Raw genomic sequence first — 16,583 nt, forward strand, 5'->3', positions numbered from 1 at the left:
ACTTTCATAACATTCTGTGGGACATTAAACAACTTTAATATATTAATAGCAGCATGAGTAATAGAGCCTGTGCAGGTGGCTTTGATAAACAGCCTTGAAAGGAGCCCATTGTTTCTCTGAAGCCTTTATTTATCACTGAAGAGGTGGCTGATTGATCTTATTACTACATGAACAGTATGTGTGTATATCACTAGGATTTTTTTTCATGTTCCCCATAAAAATAATTATTCCCATGTTTTCCAACTGAATATTACTCCATTAATCAACTATGTCTACCATCACTGCTTTAGGCACAACATATGTGATTAAAGAACAAAACAAAATTCAGACAAAGTATGTGCTGAAATGGTGCTCTAGCTTGGACCCTTGTTTATCACAGGCAACCAACTAACCTAACTGGATACAACTGACAACACATCCTCACAGCTTCAGTTCTCCCAGTATCTCTGCACGGCTTTCAAAATTAGTTTCTTTTCAGTAACAAATCTCTTGGCTGTGGCAAGCAATCTCTGGGCAATGTGCTTTTGTTCCAGGGTGTTGGAAAAAAAATCTTGTAGCTTGACAGAAGTAGTGGGGGACATCAGTTGCTAATCTTTTCACAGCAGCAATTCCCCATATTTCTATACTCTTAGAGCTTTATTTATTGCTTTACACTTTAATTGCAATCAATTTCAAAGCCATGGGGCTCCACTGTCAGGCACAGGGGAGTGTGGGACCCACAAGTATATAATGTGATATACCTGTTTTATATTATACAGTATGTTATATGATAAATCTGTTTTATGATAAACATATTTTACTGTAGTTACTTTGTACAGTAGAGTGTCGATAATCCAAAGTAATTGGGGGACATGGGTGTTCGGAAAACTGGTTTGTTTGGATAATCGAACTGTACTGTACAGTAAATTTATTCATAAAAACAGGCATCTCTTTTAGTATTACAAAGTAACATACAAAGGCAACTTCAGTAGGAATATATAGTAATAATCTCGTACTTGCCCCTCGTAGAAAGGAAACACGTTTACGTTTAAGCTTTTTGTATCGTCAAGTTCTCTTCTTCACGCAACAGCACACAAGTGGTTGTGACAGAGAACAAAAGGTGACTGTTTGCACCGTGAGAAGCTCTTCTTGGGAGCGCGCAATCCTTCAAACTGCATGGAGTGGCACGCCTCAACTCTAACGCTGTCGCAGCTGTTGCTGTGAACAGCTTTGATACTGCTGCTGCTTCTACTGCCAGTGCCAAGCCGACAGAAGTGTGCTGATTGTTAAAACACAGCAACTGGCAGCTTGGCTGGTCAGCAGCGCCTTGTGAAGGCCCCATTACTAGTAATGTTCTGCCAGCGGTGGCCCAGTGCAGCGACTACTGTGGGAAACTTGGTTTGTGAGTGAGGGGGATGATGGACGGCAGGGTGGGAGAGTAACAGGTGCGAGTGAGTACACAGTTCGGTTAAGCGGTCATTCAGATAATCGACGCTCTACTGTAATTTTATGTAAATGTTGTTACACACAATAATTTTCAATCTATTCCCAATTGGTATACGTCATTGACTAACCTGAGTTGTCTCTGCATACACTAATAAACCAAACTGTTACCACTGCCCATCACGAGACCAAATGCCAGCTGGTGGCATTGCAGGCATGTGACACAGCAAGGAAAGTATTTAAGTGGAGCAGGAACCAATAGGTAATCATTCCGGCAACAACATGGGTTGAAAATGGCCGACTCCACTGTTATAAGTTACTTTGATAAAGGGTAGAGTGTTATGGCCCAGCATCTGGTAACGAATTTCTTGGAAATTACAAAGCTGGTCAGTTGATGAAAGACTGTGAAACCATGAACAGGCGACAAGCTGTTGGACATCCATGCCTCAAAGTGAAATGTTGTGTAAATCACATAGGCAGTGAATTGTGCATGCGCAAGTGTTTTGTAGCACACTGTTCTGCACACACTGCTGAGACTGGGCTGAGTAGCAAATGATTCCTAAATGTTCCCAGGGTCATTGAAATTAGCCCATGTCACCTGGTCAGATGAACCACATTTTGTTTTACACCAGGTTATTTGTGTCATGATACACTGTTACACAGGCATACAGCTGCTGGAAACAAGCAGCATGCCACAGATACAGGACAGTGGGGGCATTCACCTGTGCTTTTGTGAGACCTGTGGCTATCCGCCAGGGTTAATTCTTAATGTCTAACAAAGGTAATAGTACAGAACTTCAGTAGGATGTAGGTAAGGAGAGCGGGTGTAAATTCCTCTCATGTTACTCAACTCAGAGTAATTTACCTTTACCTTTCATGTTTTTATAATGTAAAATTTTCAGTAATAAAGTGTTTTTCAAAGCTAAAATTATTGCTGTAACAATTACACAGAACAATGATCATCACACCCTTTACATTCACTTTAAATTCAATGATCTTGTGTGTTTCCTAGGTTGGGATTGAAGTTTATTGCCGACAATATATCTATATTTACACCCATAACTCTGCAAACACCAGAAGTGAATGACTGAGGTACTTCCCACTCCACCACGTACTAGGATTTGTTCCTGTTGCATGTGCATCTGAAGCTGTGAAAAATGACTGTTTAAATGCCTCTGTGCACACATAATTACTCTAATCTTGTCTTTGCAGTCCCCACAAGAGCAATACATAGGAGGCAGTAGTATATTCCCAGATTCCTCATTTAATACAGATTACTGGAATTTTGTAAGCGGGATTTTGTGGGATAGTTGGTGTCTATTTTCAAGAAAGTGTCAAGTCAGGTTTTTCAACAATTCTGTGATACTGTCTCATGCGTCAAAGTACTGTATCACCACTCTTGTTACCTTTCTTTGTATACATTCAATAGCCTCAGTTAAATTTATTTGGTTCCATTCACACAAGCAACTTTCTGGGATATGCTGCATAAGTGTTTTGCTGAAACTACTTTGTTCCCTAACTTATCTCATTCATTTTTTTTATCTTTCATTGTGTGCACAGAGTTGTCTTCTGATGAGATATGCAACAAATTTCCCATCCATCCTCTTTTGCAAAACTGAATCCTCAAGCACCCTTAGGCATGTCAAACATTCTAAGAAATGCAGGAATATCTGCATGACAGTAGATCCTAGGAACACTGAGGTTTGGTGATGTTTGTGTGGTGCTAGTCTGGGGAGGCATCAAGCTGCATCAGCATAAAAAGCTTTTTATCTTCATTGGTGGCCTGAGGGGCACTGCTAATACCCAATAGTACAGAGATAAAGTATTGCAACCAAATGGGAATGTTTTCAGAATGTATTTAGTCCAGACTACTTCTGGTAGTGATACCTCACATTCATACACACCTACTGAAACGAATGAATGTTTCACAAGTGAAGATAATCACGGAACAGAAGAGGTACCAAGGCCTGCAGATCTAAATTGTATGGAGCTTGTCAGGTACATGTTAAAGAGTTTGACTGCAGTGTGTCAGCTGTCACCAATAACTCTTCTGTACATTTATATAGTCCCTTCTCAAGAACGGTACTGCCTGCCAATAGAGCCACATCATAGCACAGTGTAGATTCGCATGCTGTTGGTAAGCAAATGTACAGGTACAGGTAATAATATATCCTATGCATGGCTTCATATGCATGAAAGTGATTTTGTAATTCTACTACAAAATATGCATCTTCATTTTAAAAACATTTCTAATCACGTGTTTGGAAACCAACGAGATTTGTTTTAAGTTTTGCCTTATTCTACACCTTCTGCTGTACTATTCAAAAAATAAGCCACTGTTTCTGGTTTATGCTCAAGTTACTCATGGTGATTCTTTGGGATGTCATACTTGGCTCAACCCTTTTATTCTCCTGGCATGGCACTGTATGATTTCTTTCCTCAGATGAAGAAATCATTGTGTGGCTGCCACATACAGAACAATGATGTGTTATTCAAGGTGGAGCATATCCTGTGCAAGCAAGGGTCTTCGCCTAGTCATCAATCATCTGGAAAAATGCATTGTAGGGTCAATATGTAAAGAAGAACTGAGATCATCACCAGGTTTCATCATAGCAGCTTGAGTTTTGAGGTGATGATTGTTAGCTTTATGCCTACCCTTTTTATGAACACTGTTGTATTGACGAGAAACTTAGTTTATTTATTTATTGGGATGCTGTGGATACACTTCATAAATATTATGAGAGTCCCCTTCTGGTAGTTTTACCAGGCATCTGATACTGGCATTGGACTGAACTTAAATCTTCATACGGATAGCTACAGGACATACAAACACCTTTGAGAAGAAATAACTTCTATATTTTTTTTGAAAATGTGTTTATGAAATACACCTATGGGTGCCTTTTTCACAGGGTTTTACTCTGTAGGATTTTCCCTAGGGTCTACACATGCTGATTTGGAACTTCTGAACAACTGATGAAATAAATTTTGCAAGAATTTTATCAGATTCCACCTGCAATGACAATTTTTTGTTAACAGCTTCAAAGATGTGTGTTCAGTAAAATATGCTACTTGACCACACTGGTTTTTAAAACTACACCACAAGTACTTCTAAGTAGCAGAGGACTTTGATTCTTACTTGTCTCCTTAGATGTTTATTGTCTTTCTGAATGAGGGAGATTCCCTCCCCAGCATGGAAATTATTTTTGTTGCAGTGTGTATATTATCAGTAGTATATAACAATAAGAGGCATCAAGGGATCACAAATTTAGCTTTGGAGGGCAGCGTGGAGGGTAAAAATCGTAGAGGGAGACCAAGAGATGAATACACTAAGCAGATTCAGAAGGATGTAGGTTGCAGTAGGTACTGGAAGATGAAGGAGCTTGCTTGCACAGGATAGATTAGCATGGAGAGCTTGTAATGGTACTTGAATTATTTAACCACTACGGCAGCTCACCTGAACCTCTCGATACCAGTAATATTCTACTGTGTTTCTGCAAAGTAGTTGACATATTTCTGAGACAACATTCAGATTTGATTTCATTTGTGATACATCGATATGTTTATATTGCAATGATATTATTCTTATGTGTATTCTTTCTTTTGTCACTATGATCTTTGACGTACTTGTAACTCTGATTTTTTGGGCACGTAAGCGATTGTTAGTTAGTTGTTAACTTGTTAGAGAGTCGGACGTTGAGAAAGTCAAGTGTTGGACGTCATGTTGGAAATATGCATATTGTAGTTGGCTTATAAAATGTGAGGAAGATGTTTTCAAGTGATGTTTTGTGTGTTTATGTGATATTGCGATTAAAAGAAAGTGTAACTTAAATTCGGAGTGCTGATTGCTTTTTTTTTACATCACCATTGTCCAGTAAAAGTGTAAGCTTCAGGAATGGTTTGTGAAGCGCATCTACCAAACTTTTGAATATAGCAGGATAAAACCTAGGCCTCTTTGCATCCGAGCTTGCAATCATAACCACCTAGATTTTCAACGATTGAGCCATGATTTTATGACGAGACCTGCGTGGGAAACACAAAAAGACGAGTGCCTAGTTTTTTCATTCTTACATGAAATGACTTTATTAACTGTGCTCTAATAACACCTGCCACATAATAACTTAGTTGTTGCCCGAAAATGCAGTATTTAGCAGCGTGAGCAACACCACAATCGTTATTAAATGCTGACCTTTGTTGTGGTAGGGTTGTCAGAATCTGCATCAAACCAGTCTCAGGACTGAAGACCACAACAACAACAACAATAACAACATAATAATAATAAGACTATTTAAAAACATTCAGTTAGAATACTGTGATTGTAACTGCCCATCAGTCTGAAATGAAGGAAACTTAGGATTTAATGCTCTGTCACCAACAACACGTTGAGGTACTTCAGAAAGCAAGTTACACGTCTCATCCCACACTGAGATCATTGTGCAACAATAGTGGCACATTGTCAGAAAACAGTACATGTTCTGGGTTTCCTGCAGGTACAGTTCTGCTGGTGTACAGATAACAGGTGCATCCCAATGGATGACTGAAATGGCATAGCAGCTGGAAATCTGCTACAAGTTGAACTAAGCCGGACATTACAATCCCTGTTTGTAAAACGTCTAAACTGCACATACATTCACCATGAATTTTCGCAATGTCGTGTAAAGCAGTACTGAAATGATGGCAACAATCTGACCAAGGTTGAACAGATGTGAGTAATGCTGATTGGCACCAAGAAATTTCCGTCTCTTGGCAAGCTGAAAGAACATCTGTGAGGAAAGAGATTTTTGGTGGTGGTGGTGGTGGTTAGTGTTTAACGTCCCGTCGACAACGAAGTCATTAGAGACTGAGCGCAAGCTCGGGTTAGGGAAGGATTGGGATGGAAATTGGCCATGCCCTTTCAAAGTAACCATCCCGGCATTTGCCTGAAACGATTTAAGGAAATCACGGAAAACCTAAATCAGGATGGTTGTGGACGAGATTGAACCGTCGTCCTCCCGAATGCGAGTCCAGTGTGCTAACCACTACGCCACTTCGCTCGGTGGAGATTTTTGAACCACGAGGACGTTCACAGTGGTTCTCCAGTGGCTGTGTGACCGACAAGCAGATTTCTATCATCAAGGAAGTGCATGACTGCCATTCCAATTGCTGTTTACAGAGACTTTGTGACCATGCTAAAAAACAGTGTCATGTGTCTGTGTTACTACGAAGTGTAATGCAGCATTCAATAAAAGTTACTTGGCCTGTCATCATAATGTGTAACTTATTTCTTGAAATTCCCTTGTAATTGGAGGTGAAGCACAAGCTAGGAAGCAATGTATATGAGGAAGAAAATTTGCTGTTAGGAGTTGCCTTGGTCACCACGGTAAACAGATCAGGGTACTCACCAAAAATCTAAATATGGACTGTAGGTGGGGAAGTTGAACCCCTTCTTCCGAATTACAAATCCAATGTGTTAAACACTGCACCACCTCACTTGATATTGATAGCAAGGACACGAGAAAGACAGAAAGAGAAAGAGAGAGAGAGAGAAAGAGAGAGAGAGAGAGAGAGAGAGAGAGAGACACAGAGGAGAGAGAGAGAGAGAGAGAGAGAGAGCAATCAGTCACTCACTAGACGCTGCATACAATTTTGATTGATGTACAACATGGCGCGGAGAGTGGGGGGTGGTGGAGGGGAGGGTGTAGAAGTATAAGATAACTGAAGGATGCACTATTACTTTTATACAATTATACAGCGGACTCAGAAACAGTCTGCAAAGTTTTTATGGGTGTTGCACGGTAATTTGTGCTGAGAAATAATTGTAAAGGAAAGAATTTGATACGTTGCACCATTTTCCACTTAATTAGTACTGAAATTTTCCAATCAGGTGGTAACGCACAAATTCAAGCAGCCTGTCACAAATGGTGCTGCATTCTACGTTTGAACAAACTTAGCTTTTGCGCAACTATCTTAAACTGATCACTTTCGAAAATGGCACATTTTAGCTGGTAATGAGCATTTCAACAAGTGGTAAATAACGGACCTGCAGATGTAGTGCATGGAAGGAATTGAATCTGCACGGACAATGACCTGTTTGGCTAACGCCAATGATAATTAAACTGCTAACAGCACGACGTATCGAATTTTTTTTCTTAACAGCTATTTCTCAGCACAACACCCTTTCAGACTTTTCACACTGCATATTAAGTAACAAGTTAAATCCATCTGGCTCTCCATATGTGTAAGACATTTAGAAAGTTCCTAAAAAAAATGATATTTTCGCAACATGACTGTCCTGTAAATTAATATTTTTAGTATCATGCATCTCCAACTTTTTCTTGCCCTCTCGTAAATGGGATTTCTCCTCTACGGCAAAGAGGAGCTTACGTCTTCAATTTTAGCTTCAGTGCTGGACGTGAACCATCATCCACGCAGCCATTTCTTCAGGTTTGGAAACAGAAAGGAATCGCTGAGAACCATATCTGATAGGTATGTTAAGGTGTGCTGTGGTATTGAAAGAGAACTTCCATCTTAGCAAGACATGGATGTCTAGCCACTACAGCATCGTTCACATAGTCAAATACCTGCCGATGATTTTTCTGCCCTAGGGCGCTGTTATCCTAATACCTTAGCACAAGAATCCCAAGGAACACTGTCCATGACTTTCCATCTACATGGAAACGTTGTTGCTATCTCTAGTTCACTCTCACGTTTTTGTCAACCATTTTTCTTAGTGTTTCTTAAATTTTTCTCGACCGATACAATGTTCCATCATCTTCCTGGCGTGCATCCAGAATAATATCATCACTTGTTCCAATATTTCGGCTGAAAATCTTACAGCCATCCTGAAAATGAGTTGCTGTCGGTATTTAAACTACTTGACACTATAGCACTACCTGGATGATTTAAAATAGTTGGCATTTGTTGGGATGCCAGGCAATGAAGACACAGAAAAATAATTCCTCGGAGAGCGTAGGCGTGAACTGAGTGGTTTCCAAGATGTGTCCGTTGGCTAGGTTGTTTGCTAATTGTATTTCCATACTTCCTTCACCACTGAAGCATGGGGCTGCAGCCAGAATCTTGATTTTCCCGCAATCCATGGAACGTTCAGCCACCGCAGATTTGGTGGGCTGTAAAAGGCGGATATGTCGTTCGTGTTCGATGCACAATTAAGTTATTCGCCAAAAACATAAGTTTCGTTTTCAGTATTCCATATAAATTGCGACCAAATTTAAATAACTATAATGGTGACATAATCTAGCAATTAAGAGGTATAATCTTACATGAAAGGGCCAACACAGTAATATAATTATATAGTTATAAGCCCTGTATGCTTCTTGCGGCAACGCAAATCACGGCGCGCCAATACCCTGACTTATTCATTCAATATTTGAGAACGGAAGCACTTATTGACTTGCAATAAACTTCAAACATAATTTCAAGCCTTTTCTAAACATTTTATCGCATAAATGTTTAACGTAAAATATTTATCACATTAACTCAGTTCTAGGTTAATAACAAGGAGTTAGAGTATTTAAAGAATCAGGGGTTTATTGGTGGTGCGATAGAGAGACCGTAGCTTACCTCTCTTTCTTCTCGTTCTTCCTTCGGTTGGTCTGGCGATTTCGCTTGCAGGGATCGACTAATTTGATGTTTTGCCTATCTATTCTTACTGAATAACTATTCAAAGCGTATCATTTCACCCTGTAGGCTGTTTCACTCCTAGGTACTAAACTTTTAAGTACACTCAGTTTGCGAAGGACAGTGGCAGCTAGACGGTATGACTGGGCTCACGGTGTATGCAATGTCTATTTTCCATCCTCCTTGCGTTCAACTAATACAACCAAAAAACGGTAGACAGCCACTCATTTCCCCTTCCATGGCAGACCTACCATTTTCATGAATGGAGTTCAGATGATCAGGAAACTTCTTTTTTTTTCTCGCCATTGGGCCAAAACATGAATGTGTCGTCGACGTATCTCCAGAATTCTGCCGGTTTTGTGACTGCAGACATGAACGCTTTTTCTTCAAGTAAATTAGCTACCATGGGTCTTCCTTCACCAAGGAAGACGAATGGAATATTCCAGAATTTGAAACACGAACAGCTGCTAGCATGAGTTTATTAGAAGTAGATACCTTAGGGGTTGCGAAGCACCTCAAATCGCTTGATACGGGTAAGTCTTCAGGTCCAGATAGTATACCGATTAGGTTCCTTTCAGATTACGCTGATACAATAGCTCCTTACTTAGCACTCATATACAACCGCTCGCTCACCGATAGATCTGTACCTACAGATTGAAAAATAGCGCAGGTCGCACCAGTGTTTAAGAAGGGTAGTAGGAGTAATCCATCTAACTACAGACAGACCTATATCATTGACGTCGGTTTGCAGTAGGGTTTTGGAGCATATACTGTATTCAAACATTATGAATCACCTCGAAGGGAACGATCTATTGATACGTAATCAGCATGGCTTCAGAAAACATCGCTCTTGTGCAACGCAGCTAGCTCTTTATTCGCACGAAGTAATGGCCGCTATCGACAGGGGATCTCAAGTTGATTCCGTACTTCTAGATTTCCGGAAAGCTTTTGACACCGTTCCTCACAAGCGGCTTCTAATCAATCTGCGGGCCTGTGCGGTATCGTCTCAGTTGTGCGACTGGATTCGTGATTTCCTGTCGGGAAGGTCGCAGTTCGTAGTAATAGACGGCAAATCATCGAGTAAAACTGAAGTGATATCAGGTGTTCCCCAGCGAAGCGTCCTGGGACCTCTGCTGTTCCTGATCTATATAAATGACCTGGGTGACAATCTGAGCAGTTCTCTTAGGTTGTTCGCAGATGATGCTGTAATTTACCGTCTAGTAAGGTCATTCGAAGACCAGTATCAGTTGCAAAGCGATTTAGAAAAGATTGCTGTATGGTGTGGCAGGTGGCAGTTGACGCTAAATAACGAAAAGTGTGAGGTGATCCAAATGAGTTCCAAAAGAAATCCGTTGGAATTCGATTACTCGATAAATAGTACATTCCCAAGGCTGTCAATTCAACTAAGTACCTGGGTGTTAAAATTACGAACACCTTCAGTGGGGAAGGTGAGCCAAAGGTTGCGTTTCATTGGCAGGACACTTAGAAGATGCAACAAGTCCACTAAAGAGACAGCTTATACTACACTCGTTCGTCCTCTGTTAGAATATTGCTGCGCGGTGTGGGATCCTTACCAGGTGGGATTGACGGAGGACATCGAAAGGGTGCAAAAAATGGCAGCTCGTTTTGTACTATCACGTAACAGGGGAGAGAGTGTGGCAGATATGATACGCGAATTGGGATGGAGGTCATTACAGCAAAGACGTTTTTCGTCGCGGCGAGATCTTTTTACGAAATTTCAGTCACCACCTATCTCTTCCGAATGCAAAAATATTTTGTTGAGCCCAACCTACATAGGTAGGAATGATCATCAAAATAAAATACGAGAAATCAGAGCTCGAACAGAAAGGTTTAGGTGTTCGTTTTTCCCGCGCGCTGTTAGGGAGTGGAATGGTAGAGAGATAGTATGATTGTGGTTCGATGAACCCCCTGCCAAGCACTTAAATGTGAATTGCAGAGTAGTCATGTAGATGTAGATGGGCGGCAAGTGCCTACCCATGGCGACACCATCAATATGCTCAAAATAATGGTTGGCGAGGAGATTAGCCCATGCTTAAATAATGCTATTACGTCTTCCTCAAACTTGTTGTTAATCAATGGGAGAGAGAGAGTCAACCGTAGGTACTTCAGTAAACAAGGAGAGAAATTCAAAACTAACCAATAGAACAGAGCCGTTAAATTTCAGAGTTTTTTATATTGATAAAATGTTCTGAATTACAGACAAAGTGTTCACAACTACCTACAAAAGGCCTCAACAACAAGACTAATATATCTGGTGACCAATAAGTAGGTGCATCAATGTTGGTCTAAAAGTTACCACTTCTAGTATCTGCTCCAAGCATGGATTATGACTTCCATTTTCTTCTGAACCACCTTTGTTTCTGTATAACTTTGTAGGCCTCAGGATGTTGCATAATCTGGGAGGCCCGGAGTCAGTCAGTTGATAACTCCCTTGGGTAGAGAGCTGGAGTTCAGAACTGAAAGCAATTTTTCTTTGAACACATGCAGTGGGATACTTGCCAATCTTACGATACGCTCTGTCCTCGTGTAAACTGTACGTCTTCTTTAATGTAGACTTCTCTTGGCAGCAAAACAGTGGCATGACCTTTGTTTGCATGAAGAACCACTGTTCTGGGAATCGTTGCGGAGATTGTTAGAGAGTTGCATTTTACAATCATATGTTATTCTCTTGTGGACGGGATCTTGCTGGTGCTCCACTTGCGTTACGCCTTTTTTTTTTTTTTTTTTTAAAAAAAAAAGCAGCGTCAGCAGGTAGTTTTCTGACGGCTGCCAGTGCCTCGCCTTGAAGATGGCTGTAAGGTTTCTCCCGAAAAATCAGAAGAAGAAATAATACTATCCCGGATGCACGCCTTTTTGATGATGGAATACTTTTCTTTCGTTTTAAATGTCTAATACAAAATTCATATTTCGTCTACTGTTGTGAGACACCAAAAATCTTCACTGGACTTGCGTTTATATAAGCCTCACTAGACTTGAGTTTATACAAGTCTAAACATAGATTGTAATGCGTCGATGGTTAATAGACATGGTAACATCACGCGGAAGGCTTTGACGTATCCGGAACTTACGGGCGTGTCGAGATCTCTTGTAAAGTCAGTGAGCTCTCGCAGCTTCAAGAGCGGCTTCAATTGACCGCCACCGAGTAAAAGGGCATAGTGAATTTGTGTTGCAAACTTCTTGCTCTTAAAAGTTTTCAGTGCTCATAATCATCTTCGATGGGTGTACGACCACACTTAGAGTTAGGAGAAAAATACTCTAGTTCCTCTGTTTATTCATCAGGTGTAGGCATCCATACTTGATTACGGTTCGAAATTTTAGATGGAATTCATCTATTTTTGAAAATATCGATGTCCACAGGAAAAATTTCATATTCTTTATTAACTTTTTATTTTAATTTTCACTCACAAAACAATATAAAATACAACAGACAGGCATATCTGTATTCAAAAAACCAGAAAAAAGCTCATATTCCTTCCTAATTTTTTATTTGAATTTTCACTCTCAAACTACTATGAAATACAAGAGACGGACATATTTGTATTAAAAATCTAGAAAAAATTCTATTCTCCAATATTTATTTTGACTTTCAGTTGCAAAATATGAAATACAATAGACAGGCATATTTGTATTAAAAAATCAATTCAAGAAATTACATCTGCTGGTCTTGAGCCAGTTTCCTAAAGTTAGATTCACGTGGAGCAGTTTATGCGAATAGTGTCTTGAAGAGGAGTGGCCGTTAATCTTGAGCGATACCCGATCTTAAAAAAATTCGTTTTTGAAAATGAAATTTCACAAACATATGTGCAGTCAAAGATAGTGGCCAAGTATATGGCTAATTTTTTGCAATTTTCATATTATTCTGGGACATGTTTACTCCAAAATTCTTTAGCGGATGCAGTTTTACATGTTTGCAAGGAAATGTCTTCCTCAAGCCTACCAATTCCATCTGGAGTAAAGGCTTTGAAAGGGAGAAGAAATTCACAGCCACATCGTCAATTCTGCCTCTGGAGAAACTTCAAAAGCCAATTTTAAGAATCACAACAGTCTTGGAATCTTACTGCAAATTCCTTCTTAAGATATAACATAAAATTTGAGAATACTGAAATATCGCTTTCAGAATTATCTTTATATTTAAAAATTGTTGGATAGTGAAAAAATTCTTAACTTGCACTGTCTTTATCAAAGATATCCAGCTTGCGACGGTGATGAACGCATTTAATTAAATGCACATGCATATTTCTGAAACTAATAAACATATGCAATGAATTTTGTTTTTTGCTCAACGCGAAACTCAAAACTTTTTTTTTCATACCTTTTCGTAGGTCTTCCAATATGCCGCCCTTGATATGCGCGGCGTATGTCAATGCTGTATTCAAATTGTTCCCACACTGCAGCGAGCATGTCTTGAGTTACAGCTGCTGTTATGCGATGTCTCAGTTTACTCACTGTTGTTGGTAAAGGACGCACACAAAAACAGTCTTTTATAAATCTCCACAAGAAACAATCACATACAGTCAGGCCCGGTGAACTTGAAGGCCAGTAATGTAAGACTGATTCATTAGATTCAGTGCGACCGATCCATCGTTCACTAATCCTTTAATTTAAAAATTCCGGTACTTATGGTTGCCATGTAAAACTCGAGAGTTTACTCTTCCCAAACAGTATGTTGTTCACATACATATCTCAAATAACATAATAGTATGATCTTTTAAAATCGGATGATTCTTTTTGATTACACCCTGAATTTCAGAACGTGTTTTAAGGAAGCCACAGCTAGCGTACTCGTTCGTTAATGGTTTCTTTGCTTCTTCTGAAACCAAGTTTTATAGGAAGGATGTTAGTTTTCTTTTATTTGCCAAAAAGTTCAATCATTTGACCTTTACTTAACGAAACGCTCCGTACGAGTTCGCCACAACTACTGACGAAGTGGCAACAAAATTTGTGACCTTTATTTAGATTCGGTTTTTATAAAACACAGTACGTGCAGACACACCGCAAAGAGGCTACTTCCGTGTCAAAGAGTAGTCTGCCGCACACCAAATGTGGCGCTTCGTCGTCAAAGATCGCCGTCGTCGACTGAACTAGCCAGAAGCTATTGTTCGAGTTACGAGCACAAAAAATGGAGTTTAAATGAATACGCCTTTTCCGATTTAATAGCGGTTTGAGAGGTTGCCAGAGGCTGAAATCGATTTATAAAATTTGCTTGTTCATTAAATAAAATTGTGTTGTATTCGTGTGTACAGAGCTTTTATGTGGATCAGCCGGCCAGTTTGCTCCCTTCCGTCCCCGCTCTTCAGCGCACTCTCCACGCTGCACAGCATTGCAACGGTGTATTTAATCTACCTATAACTATCCATTAAGAATTATAATTACTCAGCAGTTAATTGTAAACCACTAGAAAAAATTATAAGGGTGCCGCTCTAACGAACTGTTATATTTTTTTAATCATCTGATTATGTAATTTATACTTTCAAAATACTTTTGGCGGGCCAGTTTTTGATCTTCCACGGTCCGGATCTGGACCGCTGTCCGCCAGTTGCGGCCGCTGCTCTATATCACGGGTAGTCAATCTCTTGTCTACCGTCTACTTTTGTATCTCTGTTAGTAAAATTTTCTAACCGCCCCCCAGTTCCAGTAATGGTGTTTTATAAAGTGGGGAAGTAGCAAGACGTTATAAAATTTATAAAGCAGAGTCCCAGCAAATTAAAGCATATAATAATAATTACTTAGCAAATAATTTCTTCAAAATTTTATGCATACCTAATAAAAATATCTTGGGCAACGGCCTTACCGCAGTGGCTACACCGGTTCCCGTGAGATCACCGAAGTTATGCGCTGTCGGGCGTGGTCGGCACTTGGATGGGTGACCATCCAGGCCGCCATGCGCTGTTGCCATTTTTCGGGGTGCACTCAGCCTCGTGATGCCAACTGAGGAGCTACTCGACCGAATAGTAGCGGCTTTGGTCAAGAATACCATCATAATGACTGGGAGAGCGGTGTGCTGATCCCGCGCCCCTCCTATCCGCATCTTCCCATCTTCCATGAGGATGACACGGCGGTCGGATGGTCCCGGTAGGCCACTCGTGGCCTGCAGACGGAGTGCTTTTTTTTTTAAAAAAAATTTTAACCCCTAATCGCCTACCGCCGACAATGAAAGCTGTAACGTCCACTGCTTGGCGGTAGGGACCAGGCTGGCTGCCACCGGTCCAGATCATTCTGTACTGAACGTAGTAGTGTCAAGGTCTTAAGAAGGGAGGGGTGTGGGCGAAATACACATGTAACCTTGTGTCACGCCAAGAGTTTGCTACCATTTCTAGGGGTATTGACGGCAAACGGAATGCACGCTGGTGATTCGTGTTCCGCTCTTTCTTTCTCTTGTTGTATAGGTAGAACATAGGCGCGTACGTCTCAGTTTGCTGCCGTATCCGTTACTTTTGAATGTTGTCTCCAGATACTTCATCAGTTGGGAGGCTGTCTTGGTAGCAGCTGGATCGCGCGCTGTGAGGAAGTGCGCGTCAAACGCCTGCATGGTGGGAGTTGTAGATAAAAATCAGTGTGTGTAGGCGTTCTGTACACACTATGTACAAGTTTGCCATCGGCTTTCAGTATCACCAGTGCGTCAACAAACGTGAGGACGCCATTGTGTTCCGCAGTCATGGTAAAATGTATCTTAGCGTCAATCGACTTGACGTGATGAGAAATTCACGTAGGCTCTCCTGTCTATGTGGACAACCGACCATCGTGTGATCCACGTAACGGTAGAAAGAGCTTGGTTTTAGTTGGGCTTGCTCTATGACTATCTCCTCGAAATTTTCCACGAACAAACTCGTCACAACCACCGGCGACAGAGGAGACGCCACGGCGACGCCGTCCGTCTGTTCTTACTGATTTCCATCGAATGGGAAATTGGCTGAGTTGAGCGTATACCCTAAGAGTCTCGTCAAGTCGGTATCGAATTTCTTGTTTATCAGTTCCATGGAGTCCTTTACTGGTACCCCGATGAACAGGGACTACTTCGAAACTCACCAATCACTGAGATGACGTACTTGCAGATTTTGTACAAGATGAATGCAGTTACGGATGTGATGTTGATATTTCCTGATAGGAGGAGTCGGCAAGTAGTCAAGTGTTCGGCCATTCCGTACGTTGCTGCTCCCATACTGCTGAACTAAGGGCTACAGTGGGATGTCCTACTTGTGGACCTTTGGCAATCCCTATGGACGTGGCGGCGCAGCAGCACGTGCTCGAAGTTTCTAGAGCGTTTTCGCATCGAAGGAACAACAATGTGTTTAATGCTTTTCCTCTGAAGGCGACTGGTTGGATCTCTTATTTTCCAGTATGCTGCGATACCGAGAAGTCCCCAAATTCTCTGTTTATGTCCCGAGCACAGAAGCAACACAGTAGCGTTCCTTTTGTCAGGGCAAGGACAAACAAATCTCTAGCGTCACGTAACTCGCACATGCCGGCTTTTCCCGCCTTTGAAACTTTGCTCTCCGGCCCCGGTGAGCGCGCGGAGCATTTCACGG

General features: G+C 40.9%; 1 protein-coding gene and 1 pseudogene across 1 annotated transcript in view; one reads left to right on the top strand and one right to left on the bottom strand.

Moving 5' to 3' along the window:
• LOC126268171 (uncharacterized) overlaps positions 1–16,583 on the bottom strand; it is a 115,702-nt gene that overhangs the window by 9,226 nt on the left and 89,893 nt on the right. The gene's annotated exons all lie outside the window — the stretch shown is intronic.
• On the top strand, positions 14,835–14,952 carry LOC126289907 (5S ribosomal RNA; annotated as a pseudogene).

This window comes from Schistocerca gregaria, chromosome 1 (genome assembly GCF_023897955.1).
Source record: "Schistocerca gregaria isolate iqSchGreg1 chromosome 1, iqSchGreg1.2, whole genome shotgun sequence".
NCBI classification, from domain to species: Eukaryota; Metazoa; Arthropoda; class Insecta; order Orthoptera; family Acrididae; genus Schistocerca; species Schistocerca gregaria.